General features: G+C 46.4%; 1 long non-coding RNA gene across 1 annotated transcript in view; it reads right to left on the reverse strand.

Moving 5' to 3' along the window:
* The window catches only part of LOC109312041, a 98,043-nt gene that overhangs the window by 43,739 nt on the left and 46,708 nt on the right, over positions 1 to 7,596 (reverse strand). The gene's annotated exons all lie outside the window — the stretch shown is intronic.

The raw sequence follows: 7,596 nt of genomic DNA on the forward strand, positions 1-7,596 counted from the left end.
TTAGTTATGTTGGGGGGCATAGGGTATGCTGCAGTGCATACCCTATGCCCCCCCACATATGTGGGGGAAGGGTGTGGGTGTGTAGTGTTTGTGGGGTGTGAGGGAGGGTGGGGGAGTGTGGGGACTCCCACCCATGGTGAAGCAGCAGGTGGGGGTGCACAGGGCACTCATGTCCAGTGGTGCTCAGCTCCAGCCAGTGCTGCACATTGCAGCAAGAGGCACAGCACCCACAGAGCTATCTCTACCACTGGTGCTCCCCACTGTGCATGCGTAGCCCCTTCACTCATGCAACATGGGAGGGTAGCCCCACACGCTGGAGCCGGCTGCCTTCCCCACCCCCTACCCCACGTGAGTGTGGGAGCTGCACATGCATGGTGGGGAGTGCCAGCAACAGATGAGGCCCAGTGTGGGCTGCCTTCCTAGCTGTGATACACAGCACTGGCCAGAGCTGAGCACCGCTGGGTGTCAGCATTGGGCATCAGCGCCCTGCACACCCCCACCTGCTGCTGCTGCCCCACTGCCTGCTGAGGCTGTGCACCATGGGGGGAGTGTGGGATGGGGGTTCCCACACTCCTCCACACTTCTTCACACCCATACCCTGCCCACCTGAGCTCCACACTGTCACCACCCCCCCCAGTGCAGTCTCCACACTATCACCAGCCCTAGCCCCATGCTCCTGCCAGCTGCAGCTCCACCCACTCCCACACCACTTCCCTCCCTGCTGCCTGGAGTAAGCAGGACACCAGGGAAGCTAGGCAGAAAGCTGTGTGCTGACCAGGCCAGGCCCTGCCACCATCAAGGGTGGGAGCGAGGCACAATAGGTTATGTTGGGTGCACGTGTATATGTGGGCGCCTTACTCCTATGCTCATGGATGAAAGGGCTGGGCAAGGTACAGTTCATTGGGTGGGGGACACCATGGATCTGGCCCATGACCCTTATTTTGCCCATCCCTGGTTTAAGTCCTGTGTGGAACTGCTGTACCACTTTCAAAGAGATCAGAGAGCCCCAGGGAAGCTGCTTCCCCTGGTCTTTCTGGTCTTGCTGAAACTAACACACTGGCTCCACACCAAGAGTGGAGCTGCCAGGCTTACACCCTGATAGTCCTGCTCTGAGAGGTTAGCCTGAAATCAGGCAGAAGTCTGGGTAGATTTGCATCTTATAGACTGACTAAATCAGAGATGCTTAGCATAAGTTTTTGTAAGCCACAGGCATACTTCATCAGATGCAGACATCTGATGCACAGCCTCTGATGAAGTAAGCCCTTTGCTTACAAAAGCTTATGCTATGCATCCATCCCTGTTTTAGTTTGTTCATTCAAGTCAACTGGTATAATCTCATTTATCTTAAGGCATTTTTACAGTGCTCTACTTGTGTAAAGAGCCTTAATGGCAGTGTAAAAATCACAGCCAGAGAGGTGTAAAATAGCCTTAGTATTAGTGAGAATCAGGCTTGCTGGCTCCAAAACATAAATGTGACATTGGAGTGGTTTGTATTACAACAAATGTGTATGTTTTCTTATTTGTTAGTTAGCTAACTTCACTCTCTGATCCTTAATAAATATTTCTCTTTGTTCTTTAGATAGAACTGACAGATCCATGTGTGTGGGAGGATATGTAACTGCAGCCATGCAGAAAATGAAATTCCATTATAATACATATGCATTACTAGTTGTGTTGATTATATGTCTTGCAGTAAAGTCCAGTCACTCCAGTCAAGATCTGGAGATCATGGATGCTGTACAAGGAGCTGTAGATGTCAGCGATTCATTACTTTTTCAAACTAATCTTACTGTGTTTTCTATGACGAATTCAACACTCCATTATGGAAAAGCAATTCCATGTAGTTTCAGTGAGTCACATTACCACCATCTGTGTTAATTTTGTGTCCAATTGTGGTCTCACTTACATCAGTGCAAATAAAAAGAAGCACAATCATCTTATTTGTACAGATACTCCTACAACTCTAGGAAATATCCCTAGTTCCTTCCACTAGGAAAAAGTGCCATGGCTTGACAGCATTTTGTGTGGGAGGTTGAAAATTTGAGCACTAATGAAGTCAGTAACTTAGGCATTCTGTGAAATTCTTACCACTAAAAGAAGCAGCCCTGAAGCTGGAGCGTACATGTATTCCAGCCCCCTGGCTGGAGAGTTACATAGCCGAGCTCTCCACCCAGGTGGCACTAGGAGTCTTCTTCCTAGTCTACCTCCACTTTAGTGGAACCCATTAGGGCCATGTGAAGCTTTGGTCCCCGATTCAATTTGGTGGAGATTCGGCATAATTTGATGGCCAAATCTCTGAATCCAAATTGAATCAGGAGACTCTTTAATCTCTCTGAATCAAACTGGAACCCTCTGAATCGATTAGGAAAGATTTGGACATACAGACAGCTTTAAATGTTTTTTCTTCATACCTCTAGGTAGCAGGGGCTCATAAGTACTGCAATGCTGGGGCAGATGGAGTGTCCCCCAGTAGCGCACCCCAGTGCACTCAGCAGAAGACCTGGAAGTGGACCAGAAGCACTTCTAGTGCACTTTCAGGTCTGCTGGGAAAGTGTGCTGGGGGGCCCACCCCAGCTCAGCGACTGATGCCTCCAGAGTCTGGGGGGGGGGGGGGACCCTTCCCCCACCCCCGAGTTTGGCAACTTGTGCCTTCTGGGTCTGGGGGGGCACCCAGGGCCCCCCCAGTGGCCTATCGCTGAGCCAGGGGGTATGGGGGGACCCCCCAGCATGCTCCCCAGCACACCCTGACTGCGAGTACTTCAGTCCACTTCCAAGTTTCCCGCCAAGCATGTGCAGGGCCCCCCAGGACTCTTGTGGGATGCTCCATCCATCCCAGCATCACAGTGCTCACAAGCCATGCCTGCTACCTCAAGGTATGTGGAAAAAACTTTTAAAACTGTGCCTGTGTCTGAATTGCTGATTCTCCAAATCATCATCGAATCTTCATATTCAGATTCAGCTGAATCAAATCAGGGACAGTGATCTGAATCAAGAAATTGAATCACTGTCCCTGATTCAGGCCAAATTCAAATCCAATAGGGCCCGCTTTGCATACCACTAGAACCCATTACTTAACAACCTGTCCTCTCCCTGCCTAGGAAGGGGGCAGGCTATCAGCTAACAGTTGGCAGCTGCTGAAAAGCAGCAGCTGCCACAGACAGCCTAGGGAGGGTTCCAGCCCTGGAAGAATGTGCCCCTCTTCCTGCCAAGCAGCTGATGTGAAAGGCGGCTGCAAAATCTTGAAACATTGCATCCAGGAAAGGCACAGGGATGTACATCTGTCCCCCAGCTGAAACATTTCCTTTTTCAAGTATCACCAACCACGTTTCACTTGGATCTGTTAAGTGGAAAACAGGTGCTAACATATGTGCACTGCAGATATCACAGAGAAGGACCTACCCAAATCAAGGCAGAAGATGGGCAATGTTGCCCATGGTGCCGGCCACCATTTTCATGGGTTTATAGTGGCAGCCTCTTCCCCCACCCCCAACACTGATTGGCCAAGCAGCTGCCTTTCGTGCAGCCCTGCCCCTTGCTGCTGATTAGCAGAGGGCTACCCTTCACGTGGCCCCATTGCTCACCACTGATTGGCAGAGGGGGGCAGGGCTTCATGAAGGGCAACCCTCTCAGCCAATCAATGGCAGAGGAATGGCTCCCTTTGAGAAGCCAACATTTTTTTCTTTTTTTAGTACTTTTTTTTCTGGCAATTCTGTGCAATATCACAATTTGAGTAGGTCCCTAATCATAGGATTACCTCACTCCACCCCCCTGATTTTCAAGAACAGACTTCAAGGAGGCACATTAATGATATATCCTTCTGCTTTTGAATCAGATACTGCCTGAGCTAGGTAGGTGGATTTGAGGGACCTGTGAGCTAGTAACTAGAAGAAAGTATGAAACTAAGATCCTTGCATCCTTACAATGACACGTGTTCTTAAACTTTTGTTTGTTTGTTAGTTTTGTTTTTGTAACTTTAAGATACAGTCCTTAGTAGATTCAGGGAAAAGATTTGAGAAATATACTACACTGTCAGCAGCTCCTGGGGTCGAGCGGATGAAACTCTGGCTAATGTCACTTGATGGTCATTGACTCTACTGTCATTGAACTCTCAGTAACCTCGGTCAGGCCTAAATCTCACACACTGTGACCACAGTAGTCACAGAGGGACTGCAAAGAAAAGTAACCTTTGTAACATCTTTTAACAGGAAGAAGCATGCACAAGTCCCATGTTGGCTCAGTCTCAATTTCCAAACATCATAAGGCCAGACAATCACGTCTCCTCACCACCTTTAAACATTTAGTCCTGGTGTCAGTGCCAAAGCTCCCCAGGCCTACTAGACAGGAACAGAATCACTGTCTCTGCAAGGGTAAGAGTGTTAAGTAGGAAGGTTCCTTTTCCCTGTCTGTGTCTTGAAGACTGTGCAAGCACTGGTACAAGCTAGCCCACGATGCTTTACTGGGTAAAATTCCCTTCATATTCGAAGCCAGCTGATAAGGTTACATATTAACACTGGTTACGTTAACACTTGGCTCTGGTGACATGTATTATTTGACCTACTGTACAGTGGCACTTTGTCTTTTTGCCTGCAAAGAATTCAAGTAGAGATTGCTGACGTTAATAGGGAAGGAGAGGAGGGTGGAAAGAAGCCAAGTCTAAGATATTGGCAGATACCAGATGAGCACACAAAGGCAGCAAACAGAAAATATTGATTGGCATTTCACACTGGACTATGGCTCCAGGGTACAGTATTCATCTGATTTTTTTTCACACAAAAATTTATTAAATCATTGTTAAAGGGTGTGACTTTTCATGGAAAGAATGCTATTCTTCACAAATGTTGGTGGCTTGGTTTTGTTTCAAAGATTGTTTCCCTCCCTGTTTTGAACCAAAATTTTTGTCAGACAATTCAAGCATAAAATCCTCTGCCAAACTACTAAAAGAGACTCAAAATTTAGATATTATGGCAATGAGTGCCACGTAAATAAACAAAAAAAATTAATGTGGAGGAAGGTATTCTCATCACTCCTCTTAAAGTTCCCAAAAAGCAATGATTTATATAATACAAAGACTTCTCTCCAACCTCCTAAATCCAGGAAATAAAAGGACTGCAGTAGTATATGAGAAACAGATTTAAAAAAAAACAATGCCAGAAACCACAAAGTGTCCAAATACCAGAAACTCAAAGTGTCAGAAACTCAAACTCAACGAAAAGGCAAGAGGTTAAGAATTAAACAAGCATTAGGACTGGTGACTCAGTTTTGTAAAAGACTGCCCCATCATGGTTCACTTAAGGAGTGGTCACCTATCAGTTCTCCTGCGTCACAGTGGGATCAATGTTATGCTTCCTCAACTACACACATCAAGGGTCTTTCAAATCCAACTTGACTAGCTCCAGCAGTGGTAATTTCACAACCTCCCTGGGCAGCTCACTGGTCCTAGAGTTAGAGTTTCCTTAATATTTAACCTGCAGCAATTTAAATTTGTTACTTCTTTCCCCTTAGACTAAAGAGAACAGTTGCCCTCTTTATGGTATCCCTTAGCATATTCAAATAGACAATTATGTCTCTCTAGCTTTTTGTGCAAGTCGACTCCCCGTATCTTCTCTCAGGCTCTAGGGCTTATGTACCAACATTTTCATTATCTTTGTTGCTCTCCTCTGAACTCTATTCAGTTTCTATGTTTTAAAAAGCAAGGGCCAGACAATACAGAGTAGAGTAGAATAACAACCCAGAAATCAGCTCCTATTGCAGTCATATACACACATTGGTCTTTTCTATAACAACCGCATATTAGCTTACTTCATAAATGCTCACTGGAAATCAACCATCTAATTCCATGCTGCTCAATGGACAAATCATTACTTCCTTGGATGGAAAGGACAAAATCCATAGTGGGTTCTGATTACAAGCATAACATATGGGTCAGTATCATTCTGTCTGGCCCCACACACTAGGGGTGGTTGTCTGTGTGAATTGGAGTCTGCCCACGGGAAAAGCAGAATGGGACTCCGGAGACCAAGGCACTATTTAACACTGCCTTTCCAGCAAATTAGAAGAGAATATACTGATAAAATAATATAGCAAAAGCCTTTTGCACAACCATATTTTGAATCAAGGGCCTTTCCTGTAAAGCACAAAGGCCCTGCTGGAGCTATACCAATAAAGCAATGAGAAAGATACAGGGACTAAGAGAAAAGCCAGCCTTAGGGAAAATGGGGCCCTGGGCAAAATTGTATTTTGGTGCTCTTCCTCTGAGTTTAAGTATGTAGTAGTCTTAGCAAAAGTTTCAGAAATAAATCCCAGGGTGGGGGGAAGCTGCTGGGCTGGATCAAGACACTTGCTTCCCCTCAGACAGGCACTGCTGCTGCTGTGTGGGAGCAAGGTGGACAGACTGGAGCAGACACCACCCTGCCCCCACAGGCCCAGCCTGCCTCCTCCTGAGCAGTGGTTGGAGGCATAGGGTAGGCTGGCCTGGGCACTGCTCCTCCCGCCTGAGGTGAGAATCAGACAGGACAGGGTCTGGTGGGGGGAGTGCCGCTTTGGGACTGGGCTGCTTACACACGCATGTGTGCATGTGCTCTAGTCCTTCTGTCTTTCTCTAGGATCTCAACTCTCTTCTGTTTATTAAACTGTGTCCATTTTCGTCCCCCAATCCCTGAACTGTACATATGCTAACCCTAGTCCAAAGCTGTTCTCCAAGTGCAAGTCAACACTCCTTCTGGGACCATCATCCTTAATCACCCGCTGCTCCTTGCTCTTGCTTTGTGCATGCCAAATCCCTCAAACAAGGCAGTAGTCCTGACCCTGTGCTAAGAAACATATCTGAGACAAATCCTGGGAGCAGATCTGAGATGCACACTCAGGATTGTTTAAAGAGGCAATGTAGCCACATTTTGGACATTTGATGTGCTGCAGGAGTAGGATGGGTGTATTTCTCAGTGATAGGCATAGCCAGGACATGGAGGGAGAGTAGATAATGCCTGGCATAATAACATGACTTAGAAAGACAGACTGATGTGCTCCATCCATTGTATTTTTGCTCTGAAACAGAAGTGAACTAAATAAACACATTTAACGATCCTATTCAGTTTCATATGGGCAATTATACCATGTTCTTCACTGTAGTAGCTGACAAAGGAGGATGCTGTAATTTTAGTGATTCTCTGGGGGCAGTTATATTTTCTGGGGCTAGCCATCATTCTTGGCTCTTTTTATGAGGCGTCTCAGCCTTGAAGACTATGCATGACTCCTAATACACAACCTGCAATTCGGCATAACCTTATCTCAGAAAGGCTAGGGACAGAAGTTACACTTAAACCAGTTTAAGTGATCAGAAATGGGTTTAAACCTGTAACAAAACAGAACTTCAGTGCACATAAACCAGTTTCAAAATGGCCAGAACTGATTTAAGATAAACCTGGTCGAATGTAGTATCAGACTTAAATCATAGAATCACAGAATCATAGAAGTAGGGTTGGAAGGGGCCTTGAAGATCTTCAAGTCCGACCCCCTGCCTGGGCAGGAGAAAAACTGGGCTCAAATGACTCCAGTCAGGTAGGCATCAAGCCTCCTTTTAAAGACCCCCAGGGTAGGAGC

Source organism: Crocodylus porosus, unplaced genomic scaffold (genome assembly GCF_001723895.1).
Source record: "Crocodylus porosus isolate Cpor-Errol unplaced genomic scaffold, CroPor_comp1, whole genome shotgun sequence".
Classification (NCBI taxonomy): Eukaryota; Metazoa; Chordata; order Crocodylia; family Crocodylidae; genus Crocodylus; species Crocodylus porosus.